The 20,861-nt window shown below is 41.5% G+C and overlaps 1 protein-coding gene across 2 annotated transcripts in view; it reads left to right on the top strand.

The window, feature by feature from the left end:
- NUP93 (nucleoporin 93) overlaps nucleotides 1–20,861 on the top strand; it is a 112,842-nt gene that overhangs the window by 49,682 nt on the left and 42,299 nt on the right. The window contains exon 1 of one of the 2 annotated variants that reach the window (XM_035025166.1): nucleotides 7,079–7,097. The exons of the other annotated variant lie outside the window; for it this stretch is intronic. The gene's annotated coding sequence lies outside the window, so the exon portion shown is untranslated. Of the gene's footprint in view, nucleotides 1–7,078; nucleotides 7,098–20,861 lie in introns of those variants that run through there. 2 annotated transcript variants of the gene reach the window in all.

The following is a 20,861-nucleotide window of genomic DNA, read 5'->3' as shown; positions in this document are numbered from 1 at the left end:
AGTAGAAATAGAAAATATGTGCAGGAAAAAAATTACATGAAAGTTAAATCAGTGTTTCTTTTCTAAAATAACAGTAATAATATGATGAACCTTGCTTCAGTAAGCAAATCCAAACTCTGAATATCTGCATTTATAAGAGAAATCTTGGGGTGATGTTTAGTTTTAGTATTCCTTCAAATAACAGCCTCCCTACTGAATTTAAAATAGAATTTGTTTAACAGAATTCTATTTACAATCAACCTGGTAAGAAATACATCTGTTGTGTAAAGTACATTGGTAATAAGAACTAGTAAGCTAGATGCCCTTCTTTTGTATCCACCATTATCCCCATTTGATAACTTAAGATTCCATGGAATCTGGGACTCAAATACATACTTGAGCAGTTTTTCTTGGGATGGTGTCTCATAGTGCTGTGCAAAGAGTTCTGTAGCATGAAACCCAGAACCTAAACCCAGGACCTAGACCAGGTCACTCTGTAACCTTGGCCAGAATTTGAGTTTCTCCGTCCCTTATTTTCTTTCTTTCTTTTTTTTTTTTTTTTAAAGATTTTATTTATTTATTTGAGACAGAATGAGAGAGAGAGAGAGCACATGAGAGGCGGGAGGGTCAGAGGGAGAAGCAGACTCCCCGCCGAGCAGGGAGCCCGATGCGGGACTTGATCCAGGGACTCCAGGATCATGACCTGAGCCGAAGGCAGTCGCTTAACCAACTGAGCCACCCAGGCGCCCCTCTTTTTTTTTTTTTTTTTAAAGATTTTATTTTTTTATTTGACACAGAGAGAGAGATAGCGAGAGCAGGAACACAAGCAGGGGGAGTGGGAGAAGGAGAAGCAGGCTTCCCGCAGAGCAGGGAGCCCGATGCGGGGCTGGATCCCAGGACCCTGGGATGATGACCTGAACCGAAGGCACTTAACGACTGAGCCACCCAGGTGTCCCTCTCCGTCCCTTATTTTCTTAATCTGTGCCACAGGGGAAATGAATTATCCCTGAAATTTCATGGCTGTGACTCCGAGTCTTCATATACTTTATTATTTCATTTTTTTTGTCTTTTTTTTATTTATTTCATGTATTTTTTAATTGAGGTAGAACTTCTTCATATAGTCTACAAGTTCTTGCCAAATCACTTGTTCCCTTTATCTAAATACTGAGGCCTGATAGATACTGTGATATATATATTGTGTGTGTGTGTGAGAGAGAGAGAGAGACAGACAGACAGACAGACACAGACTGACAGAGCTCTCCTCATTCTGAGTTTCTGAAATCTGGGACTGCGGTGAATTGCCCTGGAGGAATATTTGAGGGGAGATGCTTCCTCCTCCCATTTTAGCCTATTCCCATTAGTAACTGCATTTACTGGGGAACTGCTTCCTGAGAAAGTGTTTAAAGTGGAAATCTTACTTCCGAAATTACTTCACCCTGGCGTGTTAAGTTTTGGCCTACTTCTAAACCCTGTTCCCACCCTTTTTGGTTTATAGACATACCAGAGGCAGAACTCTGCTCTGGGGCAGCAGAAACTCATCAGCTCCTCAATGCAGAGGGAGCTTTCTTTTCTGTTTTTTCTTGACCCTTGGGCAGACAAGTTTGCATATGAGCAACAGGGAAGGAACTTCAATTTGTTTTACTGCTAAATAATGACATGCAGAAATCAGCTGATTTTTATTGACTGCCTAAATCTAGCGGCCCTCACTTAAAACAGTACTCAAGGTGAAATGTCATTGATAAAATTAGCAGATTGCTTTTTCATTCTCAGCTGATTTGTCAGGACAGATCAGCTGTGAATGCCACGCCACTGACTTTGGGCCAGGACCATCTCATCTTCCCTGAACCTCCTTGGCACTGGATGCAACTGAGAAGGAAGCCGACTTTGGGAATTGAATACTGTTGGTAATGATGCTTAGTCACAGAGAAGAGTTTGGTGCCTCTGCACATTGGCCAAGAACCACCTCAGCATCTGTCTTACTACCTAAGGCTGCAGTGATCTCAGGGAGCTAAAGAGATTTGAAAGAACAAACAACATGCAAAAATAATATTTAGCTCCCCTTGAAGTCGTTGCCTGTGTCTACCTGCATGGGGTCTAGTGAACACTGATAAAAATCAATGAAGTGTTTTTGTTGAGTGCCTAGTAAGGACAACACTGTGGTAGGCACTGGTGATAATTAGAATAAACAAAAATTCATAAGTTCATTGTCTTCCACCTGGAGAGTCAAGACTGACTAACATTGCTATAATAGGATCAAACTGTCCAAGAGAGTGTAAAATGACAGGCAGAATTGAGTGGGAATGATATGAGGTTCTTGATGACATGGGACTTCACAGGAGAGGAATGGGTAATGATGAGTGAATTCTGGGGTAGTTGGGGAAGACCACCTAGAACAGAGAGGATTTGAATGGGCCTTTGAAAGCTTAGCTTGCAGGAAGTGAAAGAGGATATGAGAATAATAGCCTGACCAAAGTCAGAGAGGTGAGAACAGAAGTTATGTGCTAAGAAATGAAACCTGTCAGGGAGGGGGTATCAGATGTGGAAGGAGTGACTGCCAAGCAATGCAGTGTAGGCAGTACATGCTGTCAAAAGTTTTGGAGCAGGTAAATGTCAAGGAGAAAGGGAGGGGGCTGTGGAAACACATCTAGGTTGGCTTGGCCAGTAGAAGGGATACCTGCTGAGGTCTTGTTCAGAGACAATTGTAATAACCCAGCCATGGTGATGACACCAGGACCAGGTTGGTTGGTGAGAAGGGGAAAAGATGTGTGAGAGATGCTTGGAATAAAACATCTGCCACACTTGGTGCCTGATGGGCTTAAGAAGGATGTTCAGAAATAACTTGAAGTTTGTAACGAGGAGAAGGGTTGGTGTTATTGGTTGAGGCAGAGAAGTTAGGAAGATTAACTGGATTGAGAGTTGAGATTTCATTTCAGTTTTTGATGTTCTGGCAAGACATCCCCATGGAAATGCCCCTGAAACATTTAGAGATGGGATAAAAAGCACTGTTCAGGAAATAGCTCCAGACAGAATTTTCCAGAGCCACTGGTCCAGAGGTAAGAATTGTGGCAGTAAAAATGAATGTATGGGAGGGGAATTGTATGGCATGGGGCAAGGGAACAAGGTCTCAGCGAGGAGAAAGGAGCCAGGAGGAGGTTGGGGATGGTGGGGAGGGGAAGTGGGGTCCAGCTATGCCTCAGAAGGCTAGGGGGTAGGGCCCAGTAATTGCCCAGCCTCACATGGCCTCTCATTCTTAACTCTTAAAAGCACTTACGCACCAGTGATATTACTTTATCTTCCCAGCAGCCCTGTGAACCTGGCAGAAGGTAGAACAGAGCTCACCAGGGATCTGTCAGATTTTGATTTCTGGATAAAGCCCTGCAATATGCAGGGTACGTTAGAGCTTTATAGTTGTTCACTTGAACATGATAATTTCACCTGGTGATTGTGATTATAATTCTACCTAAACCACAGAATTTCAATGGCTTCCCTTTTCTGTTCTGTAATCTTACTTATTAATGATGACAGGTAGGAAAAAAGGAGTACTAATGCCACACCTTCAAAAATGTCTCATCTTTGATGTGTTTCTAGTGTGGGCCTAAGGAAATTGGAACTAGCCTCCTCCCACCCCTTTTTTCCCCTATTTAGAAATCTTTCAAACCAGTTAACTACTACCTGAAGGGTCAGAGGGTCTTTGGAATCTGGATACCTTAAGTTGGATAAAGTGTCCTACTTTTTTAGGAAACATCTTTCTCCTGTATGTGTACTTTGCTGAGAAGTTCTTTTATGGACTGATTGGTAGAATCTGTAGAGAGATGGAAATAGAAATAACAAATCTGAAGCTTTTCTATTGAAGATTCTCATTACAGTGAATTCTAAGGAACTATGTAAAGGCATGCTTTGTTGGATTTTGCATAGAATACTATTTAGGAATTCAGGCCCTCACCTGAAATTAAGATATCTTTCAAATACAGAGACCTTAATCCACTTTGGGTGGTAAGCTCCATCTGTCTTTGTACTTTTGGGTGTCTAGATTTTTTTATATAGTGTGTATCTGATGTACAACTAGCTGTTGTTAAGAATGGTGCAGTGCACAGAGGATTTTGAAATGTGGTGTCGATCCCTTTGATAAAAAGATCGGACATTATTTTCATTTGTATAAGCAAGCCCATTTTTATCCCTTATATTAATAACTGCTAGGTCCCCTAGTAACCTGTCCTTTTTTCTTCTATTTTTTGGTGCTTAGGTCTGTATAAAACCAAAACAAAAATAATGGACTACCAAATAAACATTTAGGAATTGATCACTTTATGTTCAGCTAGTGATAAAACAAGTGGAGAAGTACCTCCTTTGTAAGGTGGCTTCTTTTCAGTATTTTTTTTAATGACCTCCACGTACATATTCAGGCACCTGGAGTCTGAGGCAGGTTAGTTAACACTTCTCTATACCCTCTGCTCCAGGGTCCTTTGTAGTTAGAATATTCTGCATCTGGTTTCCTTGGCATACTCATAGATTGGAGGAAGACAGAGTCTGAGCTGGTTTACAATTGATCCTAGCATAAAGAAATACCCTCTTAATTTATTTGTTGTCCGTACTGTTGGAGAAAAATGTCTTAATAGGGACTCAAATGAGGTGGGGTCTTTTTTGTTTTGTTTTTTTAATTTTAGTAATGAAAGGGGGGTTTTCTCATTCGCCTGTAGTGAACTTCAGATTCAGATGTCTCCCTCGGGAATAGGATTTAACCATCACTGAAATGGTTTGACTTAACCACACGGGGATTTGGGGGTTCTTTTTTTTTTCTTCTTCTTCCTTGCCCCTTCCATTCCCAGGCAGAGACTCCTATTGCATACCGACCTCTGGTCCAGTGCGGTATTTATTTGATCAGAAACAAAAGAGTTTGCTTCTTGCACTGGTTAGAGAGAGGTCCCCCAGGATTGTCTTTTGTTCAGTAATTGGAGCATAAGCTGAGCCTGGTTAATTTCAGAGCTACCCCCAACACACGTTCCTGCAGTTTCCGAACTGCTAATGGTACCTTGTATTGGGTCTGGAACAACAACAACAAAAAGCTTGAGTTGTTGAATGTTAACTGGAACTACTCTGACATCTGCTATGGCACCTAATAGCACTGTTGGTGCAGTTAATTTTAAGTTAGGGGAAGAAACAAAACTAGAATGCTCCTCCGCTTTACAGTGCTTGTTAACACATGCACCTCCAAATTATGCATTTGGTGCTATCACAGTGAATAAAACAAAGGAAATCATGAGTTGATTTTTATGTTAGTAGCAGAAGTTCTTTCCTTGTTATGCACTGTTCAGATACCCGTGTGTTCCTGTGTTTTACATTCTTTTTCGGTTATTTATTTATTTTTTAATAAAGGCAGAAATGTCTGCAACATTTCAACTCTGAGCATTTAATTGGCTAAAGTTCTGATATAAGAGATATAAGTTAATTATTTTAATTGTTTTTCTTTTAAAGCAACAAAACTTTGTTCTGCTTCTTTAAATACCAAAATGATGATTGTAGATGAATAAGAAGCTTAAGTAGCCAAATTCTAGATGCTAAGTAGCCAAGTTAATACTTGTATAAAAATATATGACAGAATTGGCAAATATCATGTGCCATTCTGGTTCTGCAGTATACGTGTTGGTTTTGAAACCAACAGATTGCAATTGTGGGGTTTGTGCTTTTTGTTTTTGAAGATGGAAGGGTCTTTCTCGCAGTATTTTTTTTTTTTTTCTTCAATCTGCACCATAATGACAGTTCACTACCTGACTGGCCTGAGCTTAATCATCTGATGCCTGGTTCTTCGTGTGGTTTGATCTTTGCTTTTTCACAAGCTTTCCTTCAATTGCACAGTTGTTTGCTGCACTGAGTTTCTTTTAGTGACAATGAAAAGCGTATGTTGGTATTTTAATGTAGTCTTTCATTTTCAGGTTATACATTAAAACATGGAGGAAAAAAAAATCCCTGTCTGAGGAGCTCTTTTAAAAACCATCACGGTAGAATGGGAATATTCATTACTTACACATCATATATTTTTCCCTAAATGTTGTACAAAGAAGTGACAGTTGAGCCGAGCGTATGTTAATAAAAGGTCTGCATTTTCCTGTGTCACTGACAGTTTCATTGGCTGTATATTCCTGAAATGCAAATAGCCTCAGTTCTGTTCAAAGCTATAATTAATCTGAATAGTTATTTAAACAGTATTGAAATCTTTTAACTACTGAGAGGCCAAACATTTAAGATGGTGAATTTACTGTTCTGTTTGAAGGACGGTACAGTTGACGAGGGCACAGCGATATGAGATGCTTGTGTATGTTGGATCTACACATTCTGTAGGCTAAAATGGCAGAATCTGTCTGCTGCTGTATAAAATCTTTTAACTACCATTTATTTTAGCATCATGGCATGTGCAAATTCCTGCTGCTCAGTTAAGGGACCAGCTTCACAACTGGTGTTACAATCTGTGGCCACAGCACTGCATCACAATGCAGCAAATGCATTTTCCACATTAACCAAACATGACAGCTGAAGCAATTATTAACCATGCAAGATGTCGGAAGTCATCAAAAATTCACATCAGAGTAATTGCAGTGGCTTGGGTCGGAGAAAAAAAAAGTATCATAGCATTCCTTGGCTACATGTTGTCTCTCCCCCTCTTAAATCTTAACTTGGTACAGTCCGTTAACAATAAAATACCCTTCTGTAACCTATAAACTGTTACTCCCATCAGTTTGTGCTTTCAAACCGATGGCTGACTTCTCTGAATTTGTGTAGAGCAGTACGAATGATGACGCTGTGCCCCAGGGGCTGCAGTGTACCCTTTTTGAGGGGACCCTGCAATCTCATTGTCTAATTGGACTCTTCAGTGCTTCAGTCATATCAACATTTGCAGAGTGTTCTCTTTTCCTTTTTCTTCTTTCTCTCTGTCCCCTCTCCCTCCCTCTCCTCTCTCCTTTCCTCCCCCCCCTCCCCCCCCCCCCCCCAAATTCTGGCTGTCTGGAGTGGGAAAAACTTGAGCACTGGTTCCGGTGGAGCCCATCCCACATAGAAGGTATGGAAGAGCTGCAGTGACCAACAGCATCGACCGGTCTGTAACTCCTAAAATTTGAGAGCTGCAGGTAGGATTGTCTATGTTTTGTAAAGAAATTAAAATAAATGCACCCTAGTAAATAGAGTGACAGCATGTTGTTGCAGTACCTTTGAAAGACAAGGGCTTGGCTTGTTTAAAATTTCAAGATAAATTCAGAGGATTTAACTTATTTGATGGAAAAAGTACTTGATTCTCCTGAGAATTGTTCAGATTTGTGCCTTGTCATTCTAATGTTGTTCTTAAAAAGAAAAAAATCTGTTGGGTGGGGCAGAGAGGTATTTGCTTAAAGATTTAAATAGTTGGTTATTTCGGATTTTTGCAGACTTCAAGTAGTAAGTAGTATGGACTTTCTTTAGGATTTTTTTGAAAGATGCATGTAAAGTGCAGAATTCTTATATGAGGTAAAACATTAAAATAGAATTTCTTTGCTAAAACCAGATCCTTTGGGATTTTTAGGTGACTGTGTGTGTGTGTGTTTGTGTAGTATTCCTTATTTCAGTCATTTATATTTTGTTATAGGGAAAAAGTACTATTGGAGGTATTTGGGATTATCTCACAGGAAATGCTTTAGCATAAGGCTTTAAATGGGAAGAATTAAATAGTAACACCAAAGATGTGGACTTTTAAGTATTATCACATGTAGGCAATTTCAATTAAGATACTTTTTCTTTCTTAAATTTATCCTCAAAAGAGTGTAAGTCCTTTCAATATATTTCACATTTTTGGTATAGAGAATGTGATTTCTGTACATGAGATGGAAACTTCCTAAGTCGTGAAAGCATTATCTGGAAGGTAATGAAATTATAAATGTTGCCTCTAACACTTTTAATACCTTGATTAATATCAGAGATGAAATGTGGGTTTTTGATTCAGTGTTAAAAAGCAGCTTGCTTGTTGTCTTCCCTTACAAACAGCAGGAGAAGACAGTGATGTATAGCTTTTTATCCCAAGGAATGTATTTGTATCATGGGACCTGTAGGGTCTGGACTTCTTTCCGAAGCAGGGACTTTGAAATTGCTCACCTAGTTGAGAGATTTAGCTCCCTTCAGAGGTGGGGGACTTTCTGTACTCTTAACAATAGGAAGACTTGAGGAGCTGTCAAGTGGGGAATGGAGGAGAGCTACTCAGGGAAGGGAGAGGAACTGAGAATTTTGCTCGTCTCGGCATTGGAGGTCTGGATTTACCCACGACTAAGATTCCTTTAAAACTCTCACCCAGTGCAGCATTGCAAGGAATTGATTCTGAGATGAGACAATGAGCTGTGGTTTGCATTTTGTAAAGATGGAGGAAACCTCTCACACTGACCCTGTATGGTAGATGACTCAATTATCCGTGCCTTGGTACAGTTGCAAATTATTTTCCTTTGTCTGAAGTGGGTGGATGCCAGCATCTTTATCAGAGCTCCTTAATTTAATGTATGGAAAGTGTCTCAGCCACCATTTTTAACAATTAGCTGTATCATGGTTGAGGTGAGCTGCGCTCTGAAGGCAGCTGCAGGGCCAGGCCATTTCATTTACATTCAGCTCCGTGGCACAAGAGCTTTGTGACTGTAAAACTCAGAAAATGAATTTGCACACTGCATAGAAGAGTTCTCTAGAAGGGTGGAGAATATTCCCAGAAAGAAAATGGAATCCTTTTGTCTACAGTAAGTATTTCTCATATACTCACATAGCGGGGAGAGGTTGAAAATTTATCTTTGGTTGAATGGGCAAAATAGACTTTAGAATGAACGCTGTAGATATTAAAGGTGTAAGACAGAGGTTCTTGGATGTATGTTTTTATGTGTGTGTCAGAAACCAAGGCTGATACATGTATGTTTGGAATATAGGTTCTGTGAGTGATTTTAACACATGCTTTTAATTAATTCTTCTCTGGTAATTTAAGTTAATGAGAGGTTATGAGTTTATCACCAGTCAAAAGGTGAAAATGACACTTGGGAGGAAAAAAATCCAAATGTGATATATTTAAGAGTTCAGGCTTCTTTTCACTGTCTTTTACAAACAGTTTATTTTCCAGTCCTCAAGAAAATTGCTGGATTTTAGTTTAGGTTTTGTGTTGTTTTTTGTTATTAGAAGAAAACCCTTCCGTGTTAATGATCTGTAGTAGCTGATTGAAATATATAAAAAAAATGTTGTAACAAAACAAGATTTTGTCCTAAACGATCAATAGATGGAGACTTTCACTCTCATTAATGGGGGTAATTCTTAGTGCTTTCTGTTAATTAATAGTTGTGACTTCAGAGCTACTTGTGGAGAACTCTTGTTTGTGATTGTAAGCTTAGAAATCTTGATTCTTAGAATTAATTGGATTTGACTTGGCTTATTCCTTTGTTCCTTTATGCTGTTACTGAGAGGAAATAAGGGGATTTTAACTTTGATTTGTGGGTTTATTTTTTTAACGGCACTTAACCCTGAAGAATTTATAGTAAGTGTATTTTTACAGTAAACTGTACCATGAAGAATTTGCTCAAAATCCTTTAGTAGCCGTTTCAGGGGTTTGAATCTTCACAGAACTGAGTATTTGAGAATCTTTTTCACTTGATATCAAATTTATAAAGCCAGCTGTTCTTCCAGGTCTTGTTGCACCAGCTGTTATTCATCCTACTCACTGAATGCTGGTTTTCTCTAATTAATAAATGTTTTTGAAACTAAGGGAGAGGAAGGTTTTCATATCAGTCTTTTCATTGAAATAGGAAGGCTCAGTTATCCTAAGCCCTGTTCAAAATCCTACAAAGATTCCATAAATCTTAGGGTTGCAGCATAAGAGCCTAGGTCTCAGTATGATTATTTTAACCCTAGGAAGGACATTTAATATATTCATTGTTTGGATATATGTTAGAACGCAAAAGGACTCTTTCCCCTTGGTTTTTACAAGGCTTGCTCTTTGAAATAAAAGAGTTTTAGGCAGCAAATTAGAACTCCCATTTTAACTGCAGTTTTGCTTGCATAAAATGTTTGGTTGGATGGCATGAAGGGTGTCACAAAGCCTTCCTTTGAAATTTTTAAAGCAAAACTTGGTTGAAGATTCCGGTCTCGTTTTCTTTCTCTGGCTTTATGGAAGCCATGTATGAGATACTCTGGGGAGATAGCAGAGACCCAGTTGCTTTCCAGTTTCTTTGCCTCTACCATGGTCTACTCAAGTTTGGCTGCTGGGAAGAGGCTCTCCTTTCTGGTACTTGTAGGGAAATTCCCAAATCTCTTCAATCTGGAAACTTCGGTTTTCTCATGCAATTTTAGCCTGGCTGGTAGTAAAGAGTCAGGGGCTGGCTCTTTTTGCTACAAAAAAATGTATTCATATCAAACCTTTGAATGCTCTGGCAGTGCCATAATGTAGATAAGCAAGCATGTCGGCCAGCCCGCTAGAAGCATTCTGTGGCACTAAGATGGCAGTGAGGAAGGAGTAAAATGGCGTCACCAGGAACGCTGTGATAAGAGGTGCACCGCACGAGTCATTTTTCTTCAATCAAGTTTGGAGACACCTCTAGTAGCACTGCTTTGCCAATTTGCAGTTACTTTTTATTGTGTTAGAAGAGAGAAATTTTGAGATTTTCCTGAAGTAAAGACTTAATTAGCATTTATATCTAAATAGCTTCCAATTGTTACTTCTAAGAAATTGGTGAGATATGGATAAAATACATTTTAAATAGTTATTTTATATCAACATTTCTAAAATCCCTTGCTTTGTGTTTTCTTCTTCTTCTTCTTTTTAATGTAGAAACATAACTCCTTCCAATAGAGGATGGATTTTTAGAAAACAGAGGACAGTATGAGTCTCCTTTATGGCAAGATGAAACTAGCATTCCTATGAAAAGATGTTATTTGTCTTTGATTCTGGTTTTCATTCTAGCTCTGTGTGGGCTTAGGTTATTTTATATGTAAAATAAATATTGCCACCTTCAAAAACAAAGTTTATTGTATTTCTTTTGTGGTTCAAGGTATGGATTAATTTGGAAGTAACCTGTAGTCATCGTGGTAGTGACAGTGCTAATTTCTTCTTACCTGTTCCCTTCTCTCCTGGAGTTGGAATTTCAGAGCTGGCCTCGGAGTTGATGAAGTGTAATCAGCTCATCCTACAGTTCGATAAAGCGAGGCTTTACTGTCATTAAACAACTTTCTCAAGGTCATACATCTGCAAAGCAGTTGATTTTGCCCCAAATTCAGGCCACCTGACTCCTTATCTGTGCTGTGCTATGCCTATGTCTGCATCTGACTCATGTCTGTCTCGTTGTGGACTCGCTGGTAACTGATGGGCCTGATGGATTGAGCTTTCAGCAGAGCCTGTCTTTACTTGAGCAGCCTAACTCACAGAGATGTTCCTGCTCAGTCTTGTCAGAAATGACTTAATTGAGCTGTGCCTGGAGTCTTCCTGCGCCTGTGTTGTAGTTGATACGCATTTACAAATTTATCATTTATAAACAAACATTTAAAAATAAGACACATTTTGCAAGTTGAGCTTTTAGGTCGTCCATCGTGTTGGCTCAGTTCAAAGGAGGAAGTACTCATCTCCTGGGGTGGGCATGGTCGTCACATTCGTCTGCCCTAAGCTGAGATGGAGCCGGGCATTTTGACATGCCCTCTCAGCAGATGACTCCTTCAGCTGTAGGTATGAGGGGGTCCCATAGTGCAGGGTTGCCCTTTTCCTAGTATGGAAGGGCTGGCTGAAAGGTTTTAGCTCCCTGTCAGTTTCAGGCTATTTGTATTCATAAGATGGTCTTGCATTCTCCTCCTGTAGTTTGTATTTGCCACTCCAGCTAGGCAGTGTTTTCTGTTTTCTCTACCCATGGTGATTAATGGTGAGTGGTGTATCCTGTGGCATTCCCTCAGCTCTGACAGGGTAAAGTCAAAACGTTTCCAAACTTAAGATTTGAGAGAGAGAGAGTAAAATCCCAAGTACTGTTAGCAGAGCAGAGGCGTACCATGACAAATTCCGTGTAAGACAACTGGAAGTTATAAATAAAAGTCTCTTGCTTGTTTTAGTGGACTCCAGACAAATGTTTGAAAAAGAATTTCTGAAGAAGAAGAAACTGCCGCAAAACCAAAGCTCCCTTTTCTCTGACAGCCATGATGATCAGTGCTCCAATCCCATCGGCATAAGCAATGCTGCATAGCAGGAGGAGCTGTGATTTTCGACTGCAGTGTAAATGACTGACACGGCGTACCAGCAGGGAATTAGTATGACACGTGGTTCTCAAACATTGTCTTGACTCACAGCGCTCCTTGTGCTTGCTAAGTAGAACTTAATCCTGAGCGCTGTAGAAACCAGCCTGGCAAAAACCTCTCAGTTCCCACCTGACCGGCTCAGAGACACACCCTCTGCTGTCTGTTCTCACAGCCCCCAAATCTTGCTTTTGTTTCCTATTTCCAAAGGGAAAAGACACTAGATGGGAAAGCAGGGGATCTGTGTTTTTGATAAAATACAGGGTTGTTTTAATGAGTTCTTTTAGAGTGGGTTTGGGGGACAGTGGCAGGGGATGTCGGCCATGATAAAAGGCCATTATTGATGCATTCCCATTTTAGACTGCAGTGTGGTTTTAGTACCCAAAGTTCTTTGTGGACTGATCCATCACCAAGATGGAAATCAGTTCCCCAAAGACATAATAAAACATTTTTATCGTCCCTTAATGTATATCCTCCTCCTCTTACCTTACCATCACTTCGAATGGCTATGGCATTAATATTTTTTAGATCTGTTCATACCGCTGGGTGAGGAGAAGGTTCTGGTGCTGTTTTTGAAGCCAGACATACTTTGCCACGCTATTATATCCCATTTGCAAAACTAGATTGAAGTTTTCTCTTTAGAATCTTCCCCGGTCTTGTGTCCCCAAAGGTTAGCCCTAGTAAGTGTACTAGTTTTTTACTGGCGCAGGGAGTAGGGCAGGGAGATAAAATGTTCTGAGTTGCTGTCCTTGCTTTCTCCCGTGGGGCCACCTCAGCAGTCTGAGAACAGTTGGCTGGCTGCCCTCCCTCCATCTCTGTCTTGGCTTCTAGTGTTCCTGTTCCTTCCTGCCCCACTTCTAGGAGTGGAGGGAGAGGGTGGCCAGCAGAGGCCCAGCCACTGCAGCATGGCGCATCCTGCTGTATCATGGCCCCTCTCTCTCACTAGGACGCAGGCTCTGGCTTGTTTTTCATGAAGTGGTGAGATTGTCAGCACTGAGCAAGCCACATCATCTCCCCAGACCTCTTGTGACCATCAGGGGGAAGTTATCTATGCAACCTCAAAAGGTCACTGCAGGGCTTTGCTGGATTTGGGAGGAACAGGGAGTTCTGCTGAAGATATTTTTTTTCTCACTAGTGCCTAAATGGCCATCGTTTATTCTTTTACTCATTAATTTGTGCTCTTACCCTCTGCACCTAGTCTCCCAGTGACTGAGCCGAACAGATTGCTTTCCTTTCCTGGAAGGCCAGAGATAGGGAACACATAACGGGAGTGCCCTGGACTCCCTAAAAGGGCACAAACAGTTTTGTAGCAGTAGCACAAGAGACTTAACTGGCCCTTACAAGGGTGCAGCTCTTAACCTCAGCCCTACTTTGCAAGGGCAGTATCCCAGTGTGCTCAGAAGCAGCTGCAGCTTCATGACTTGGCGTAGAAATAGGAAGAGACATCTGGTAGTTGTGTGCCTCCGTTGTATTGACAAGGGAGGTGTGCTGTGCGCTCTGCACCCCTCACTGCCGCACACAGGAATGGCACGTCCCCGTCCTCAGAGACTTCCCCTTCTGGGTCGTGATGAGTCCTGCCTCTTACATTCTTTCTTTACTCAGTACTAAAAGTCTCGGAACTTGGGGTTTTGTTATACGGTAGTTATTTCCCTCTTCCTCCTCCTCCTCCTCCTTCTCCTTTCATGGGTTGGGGAGGATAATAGGAAGGGATCCACAGAAGGCAGTTAGGTGGGCTTGTATGAATGGCTCTCTCAGAGGCCTGTGGCTTTTGCAGAAGGCACAGGTTAGATGGAATTTCATCACGCCTGGACTGGCATGCCCTTGAAGGGACCAGGCGTGCCAGCATGCTTAAGTCAGTGCTGTCCGGAGGGCCCTGGGTGGATCCAGAAGGAGGCATTTTCTCAGAGCTGTGTGTTCTTACCTTTTGAATCTCCTTGGACACACTGGGTTAGCTTTAACCTGTAAGAATTTGTAGACCATCCTTTAAACCAATGCTAATTATGGGAGCAAGTGATTTATTTTGCCTTAATGGACCCAAATCCACCACCTAATTGTGTGACCCTTTGCTTAGCCCAGTAGTAGAACCCATGTACAAAATGGGACCCTGCAGCCTGACAGTGACAGATGGCCTGGTGCCCATGCAGCGCCATGTTACAGTGACAAGGTTTGCCACCTGTGGGTCCAGAGCTGCCTGTGGGCCTCTGGATCTGCTGAGCTGGCAAATGGTGGCACTCCTCAGCCACTCTTGCAGGGTCTGCTGCCACCTGCTGAATGAGAGCGGCTAGGCTTTTGCATAAATGCACAGTGAGAACTCATACAACGGCATTAAAAATCTGTTACAATTGGTGATGTCAGCTGCTGGCTTAGCACTGCTTTCTGCAGGGGGATTTTTTTTTTTTTTAAGATTTTTATTTATTTATTTGACAGAGAGACACAGCGAGAGAGGGAACACAAGCAGGGTTGAGGTAGAAGCAGGCTTCCCGCGGAGCAGGGAGCCCAACGCAGGACTCAGTCCCAGGACCCTGGGATCATGACCTGAGCCGAAGGCAGACACTTAACGACTGAGCCACCCAGGCGCCCCGATTTTTTTTTTTTTTAAAGATACCTATGTATCTACTTTTTTAAATGTAATGTAGTCTGTGAAGAAACAATTTAAAGTATTACGCTTTTTTGTAGAAAACAAGCTGTGGGATTTACTCTAAATACCTGAGTTGTAGAATAAAGCCTGGATTTGCAGTTCTGTCTGTATTCCTTGCAAAAGGGGATGCGCTATCTCTTGGGTGTTTTAGGCTGACATTTTATGCATCCTTACTGTATTGCATTAAATATTGCTCTGATAAAATAACCAGACATGCTATAAAACCATATGAAATTCCCCCAAATCTTGAAAATGTTTAAATTTTAAAATTTCTCTGTTCGTCTTTTAGGCTTTATCAGTAATGAACATCTCTCAGCACCTGAAAATTCCTTGAGGCGTTCTCTGTAGGCGCCACAAAGGGAGCTAATGAAAAGCTTGTCCACACCATCTGATAAGCCCAGCGGCTCCGAGTACTGGCAGGGTTTCTGTTGTGCCCATCTGAACACAGTATCTCGCTTTGTCCTTCCTCACTTTCTCCTGAAGTAGCAACTTTACCTTTGTAAAAAATCTCACCCAAGAGAAGGTTTCCGAAGAGGTTGTTTGTTCAGAAATTGGGAAGAAGGGAAATTTAGGCAAGGTTAAGGGAGTAGTAGGTATTTTACTTAGAATGAGCTGAAGCACATAGTGGATACAACTCACACTCCTGTCTTTGCAGAAATCAGACACTGCTCCCTTTCACTATCTAAAGTTCTGATGGCTACTTGCAGTGCTTATTGGAAGTCTTCTTTCCATCTTGGGCCGACCCTCTTGATTATTCTGGTTCTTAAGTTTCTTTTTTGGTCTACTTAGTTTTCTTTTCCCTTTTCATTGCCTTCCTAGCTGTTGCTTGTGTCTTGGCAATGTTTTTTTTCCATCTACGATGACCATTTTCTCCTGTCGCTGCTTACTTGTGTTATTTTGATTTGGAATGTTGGTTACAGATTTCCTATTAATTTGTATATTGTTATGTATTAAATGAGAGAAGATACAAGACTTTTAAAGCACTCACTGTGTGTTTTTGTCTTATGTCAGATACCTTCTCGTAGAAAGCTTGGCCCGCTGTGGGTGCTTCACTTTAAATTTTGTCAGAGTAGATTGCCAGTTGATCTGTTGAAGGGGAAGAGACATGGAATGGTCTTTTGTGTTCTGAGGACCATGTAAAATATGGCTTTTGCTTTGTGGGGCCAAGCTAGACTAATGATTTTATCTTTTTAATGGTCAGGAAATCTGTGTTCAGAATCTTCAAACTGTTTATGTAACTGTCCAGCAAATCACTTACTTGTTGTAGGTGGGAAGCAAAGAACAGTGAAAAGAGTCACTGTAAGCTCTTTTTTTGCCATCTTACTTTCCTAGCTAAAGTGGATACAGAAATTTTTCGCACAGAGACCCTTATTTCTTACAGTTTTCACTTTTGGAAAGCAAATAAGCTAAGAGAATTTGGCCATATGACAAAAACAAACATCCTTGTGCCCACTCCCTTCTTCTGCAGTAGGAGTTAGCTGCCACTTGTATTCTGAAACCCAGCCTGCCTGGTGACTAAAAATAAGGCCGTTTCTTGCCTGTCTTTCCCAGCGTGGCTGTCAGGTCCCTGAGATGGAACCACACGTTTGATAGGAGAGTGGCTTACCTGTGGTTAGGTTCTGGGTTGTTTTTGGTTAGTACAGGTATCCCCTGTACTTTTCAAAAGTCCGTGTTATGCCACTTTGCTTTCACAGAAGGACCTACGTTACTACCTGTTTTTGCAAACCAAAAGAAATCCAAAGCGGACTTGTGTTTTTACGAAAAAGGTGAAGAGCAGAGCAGCCGTCAGCCTTTGTCTTGTGGCACACACCCCAAGCAGTAGCCGTGCGAGCAGCGCCCCTGAGAGCCGCACTCAGCATCTCAGCCTCAGCCGCCAGAGCCTTGAACTGTCTCTGTGAGCATCTGTGCTTTATCTTGTTTTATTCGGTGCCTCCGTTAACAAGGTGTACTCTAAGGTATCAGAAAAGCCAGAGAGAGGTTATTTTGGGGGTCTGGGAACACTCAGAAATTTTTTCATATGTATTAATGGTAATTGCTTCTTTGCTTTATGTCTTTTTGGCTTACAAAAGGTTTCAAAGGAATGTTCTACTTTCAGATAGTGGGGGAAACCTTTATACATTACAAGGCAGCCCATTTCCTCTGTTAAAGGTGGGACACATGGCGGGGGTTGCCTGGGTGGCTCCGTTGGTTAAGCATCTGACTTTCGATCTCAGCTTAGGTCTTGATCTCGGGGTCATGAGTTCGAGCCCCGCACTGGGCTCCAAGCTGGGCATGGGGCCTACTTAAAAAAAACAAAACAAAACACATAGCTGGAGATATTGCTTGGGCAGATGTATGGTGTTTGTTCCACAGCAATAAATAGTAATATTTTGGGACGCCAAAGAGTTGACATCTAGAGCAGTAATTTCCAGCTTTTTGTCTATGACCCATAGTAAGAGGTATATTTTATACCATGATGCACTTGATACATAAAAATATGTATACATAATTGGAAGAAAAGTTTCACAGAACAGTATCTACCCATACCACATATCTCTGTTGCATGTTACTTGATTGAAAAAAGTGCTGATCAGTTTCATGACCCAATTATGAGTTCTGACTCACATCTTGAAAAACACCATTCGAAAGGAATGCCAGAAACTGATATTTACTGTCTCATTCCTCCCCTAACTATATGAGGTAGGAGGAAGAAAAGAATAAATATGCAGTCATAAAATATCTGTTTATTCTACCTTGATTTGCTGTGATAGAGACAGTATGGTAGAATGGAAAAAGGTAGAAAAGGGGTCAGAAAATTTGGATTCTACAAACTAGGTGATCTTAGTATGGACCCACAGCATTGTAGAGTTGGTAGAGGCTCTAGAAACCATCTTGAATGGCCCTTTCAGCATTTAAATCTATATTATTTAAGGACATACTTTAATGTATGATCCAGTTAAGTAGCACTGAGACACAGTTTAGTGTTGAGTTAAAAGCGAGGACTAGAACCAGATGTGTGTAACGCTCGCCTAGTACAGAGTGATCCCCACAGCAGTGAAAGGGTTAGCCCTTATTGGTACTGGTATAAGAGTTAGTATTCTCTGACCCTCCAACTTCATCATTCGTAAAAGGGAACTGATAACGGATGAAGAAAACAAATTTAAAGGTATTTTTTGCTTCCTTCCTGGACTCTGTCTTTTTAGAGAGAAGAGGAAGCTTTTCCTTATTTTCTTGATTTAGAAGTGTACTGTTCCCTTATTATCTTAGAAACATTGGGTCTCTTGAGAGTCAGAACTGTGTTTGAATTGGCCTCTTCCTTTTCCTGGTTGGGAAACTGTGGTCCAGTTAGTTAAATGCTGAGATTCTGTTTTTTGTTGTTGTTGTTGTTGTTTTAAGATTTTATTTATTTGACAGAGAGAGAGACAGCCAGAGAAGGAACACAAGCAGGGGGAATGGGAGAGGGAGAAGCAGGCTCCCCGCCTAGCAGGGAGCCTGATGCGGGACTCGATCCCAGGACCCTGGGATCATGACCTGAGCCGAAGGCAGACGCCTAACGACTGAGCCGCCCAGGCGCCCCTGAGATTGTTTCTTACCTGTAAAATGGAGAGGGGGTGGATGGGGGCAGAGTGGAGTGATCATGTCTGTTTTTTCATATTGTTAAAAGATTAGCAGTAATGTCTTTGAATTGCTTGGAGCAGTGTCTGGCCCTTAATTGCTTCCTGAATGGGAGCTATTATATGTTACAGAAAGCTTGAAACCAAAACCCATTCAAGGAGCCAGTTAGAAGAGGGTCTGTTTCCAGGACTCTGGCAGTGAGGAGCAGTATACAGATGGGGTAGTCAGGAGTAGTTATCTTACTTAGCAGGCCTGCAGATGTTTGTGGAATGTTCTTTATTGAGTGGACCAGCAGTAGACGGGTCGGGTGGGAGACTGTGAGCAATTACAAAGTGCTTTGTCGTCTGCCTTCGGCTCGGGTCATGATCCCAGGGTCCTGGGATCGAGCCCCGCATCAGGCTCCCTGCTCCGCAGGAAGCCTGCTTCTCCCTCTCCCACTACCCCGCTTGTGTTCCTGCTCTCGCAATCTCACTCTCTCTCTCTCTATCAAATAAATAAATAAATAAATAAATAAATAAATAAATAAATAAATAAATAAATAAAATCTTTAAAAAAAAAGTGCTTGTTGGCAAGAAGAGGGTTAGGGTGCGGTGCTCTGAGGGTCACAGTTAGATGGCTGGCATCTCCGAGTGGGAGGTGGGCTGTTCAGTCTTGTCTGTGACCAGGGTCTTCATTGAGAAAGGCACCTCCCAGGTCACCCTCATGCCCTCAGTCCTACAGAAAACCCATTTTCTGATGAGCTATTAAAAGTATATCTCTGGGATGTGGGGTGTGAGAGGTACCTCCCAGAAGCAGTGGGAAGGAAAGGAAACAACACATGAGGAAAAGGGAAGTCGAGGGAGAGATCCGTGGGAAACTTGGGCCCAGGCAGGTATTTTTCTGCCTAACTATTTAGTTCTTTAATTTGTTACTTTCCCTTGAGGTGTGTATTCTTTAAAAGAAAGTAACTGCCACTAGATGGCACCCAGACCCCGGAACTATTCTGACTGTATACGTTACAGTTCTGTTAAAGATTCTTTTCAAAAGATAGGCCACTAACGTGTGGTTTTTAAAAATAAAATGTGATATGTAGCCTGTTTTAGAGAGGAATAAAGGATGAAAAATTAAAATCCAAGATCTGTGTATGTTGTGGGCCCAGTTTGTGCTATCGAGAAAGCCCAATTGTTGAGGTACATAATGGCTCATGGTCTTTGTTCGTAGGTAGACGCTGTCTAAAATCTGATTCTCATGCACAAGTGTTTGATTTACTTATTGGTGAGACTTTTGAAATGTGGGTTTATAATGAATATTTTCAACAAGAGAGTCATCTGCCCCTAAAGCAGTATCTTTTTCTCTTTCTTTCATCACTATTTCACATTACACCTCTTAGAAAATTTGGAATTGTGTTTCTTATAGCATATTATGTTGCTTTTAAACAAATGTGTCTGATTATTGCTTTGCATTTGTGTTGTGTGTGTGTGTGCATGCGCGTGTGTGCATGGGTTACATGTAGACATGGGTACATTAAAGGAATGGGACAGGCTGATCACTGGGAAGAGCAGAGGAAGCCCAGAAAGGGCATGGGGCACTTGGCACAGCGCCCCCCCCCACCCCAACTAGAGAGAAAAAAATAAGACCAGGCCTTGTCGGGCAGTGGTTATCACCCCCCACCCTCACCCCAAAGGTGGATTGCGTAGACAGTCCACCTTCCGTAGCAGCAGCCAGGAAAAGGTGCCACAAAACACAATCTATGCCTGCCATTTGTTTGGGACCAACATTCAATGATGATTCCATAGCTTTGTTTATAAACTGTAATACTAAAACCTTTAGCTTTAGCCATTAAAGACTCCTTGTGAAAGTGAAATTATAATAAACGTTTGTTGACTTGATTCATTTGCTGTGAAAGGGTATAAACAAGGTCTGTTAAAATCCTCCCCATCATTTCATGTCTGGCCAGAAGTAAGGATGTGGTGCCAAGCTGCCTCCTTCTGTGTGGACCACATGGGGTCCTAACTTTATGTGCTCTGGTTTATTGAGGTTATTGCCTTAGTAGGCAGGTAACTAATGCTTCTCCCCACCCTACCCCATCACGAAATAGCAGTGTGGGTATTTGGATCAGTCTTCATGTTGTGCCCTCAGAGCTGCCCGAGAGCTGCCTCAGGGACTGCCCTGGAGATGCCTATGAGGGAACTGTTTCCTTGGCTGTGGCCATTGTCCTTGTTCAATCCAGTGCACTGTCAGGTTGGGGTGGGACAGCAGGTGTGGGAGAATCATGGGCCAGTACATAAGAAATCAGGGGAATCTATGAAGATTAATATTTTATTTAAATTTATATTCCCAATTTTAGTGCCCTTTCCCCTTGTTTGTTTTCTTTTGTTTTGTTTTAGAGAATCAGCAACTTAGTATCTGGGACTGCTTGAACAAC

The sequence above is a fragment of the Mirounga leonina genome, unplaced genomic scaffold (assembly GCF_011800145.1).
Source record: "Mirounga leonina isolate KUSES-001 unplaced genomic scaffold, KU_Mleo_1.0 Mir_180, whole genome shotgun sequence".
Classification (NCBI taxonomy): Eukaryota; Metazoa; Chordata; class Mammalia; order Carnivora; family Phocidae; genus Mirounga; species Mirounga leonina.
Note: the sequence above shows the minus strand (reverse complement) of the source record. Positions and strands in the feature narration are given on the sequence as shown.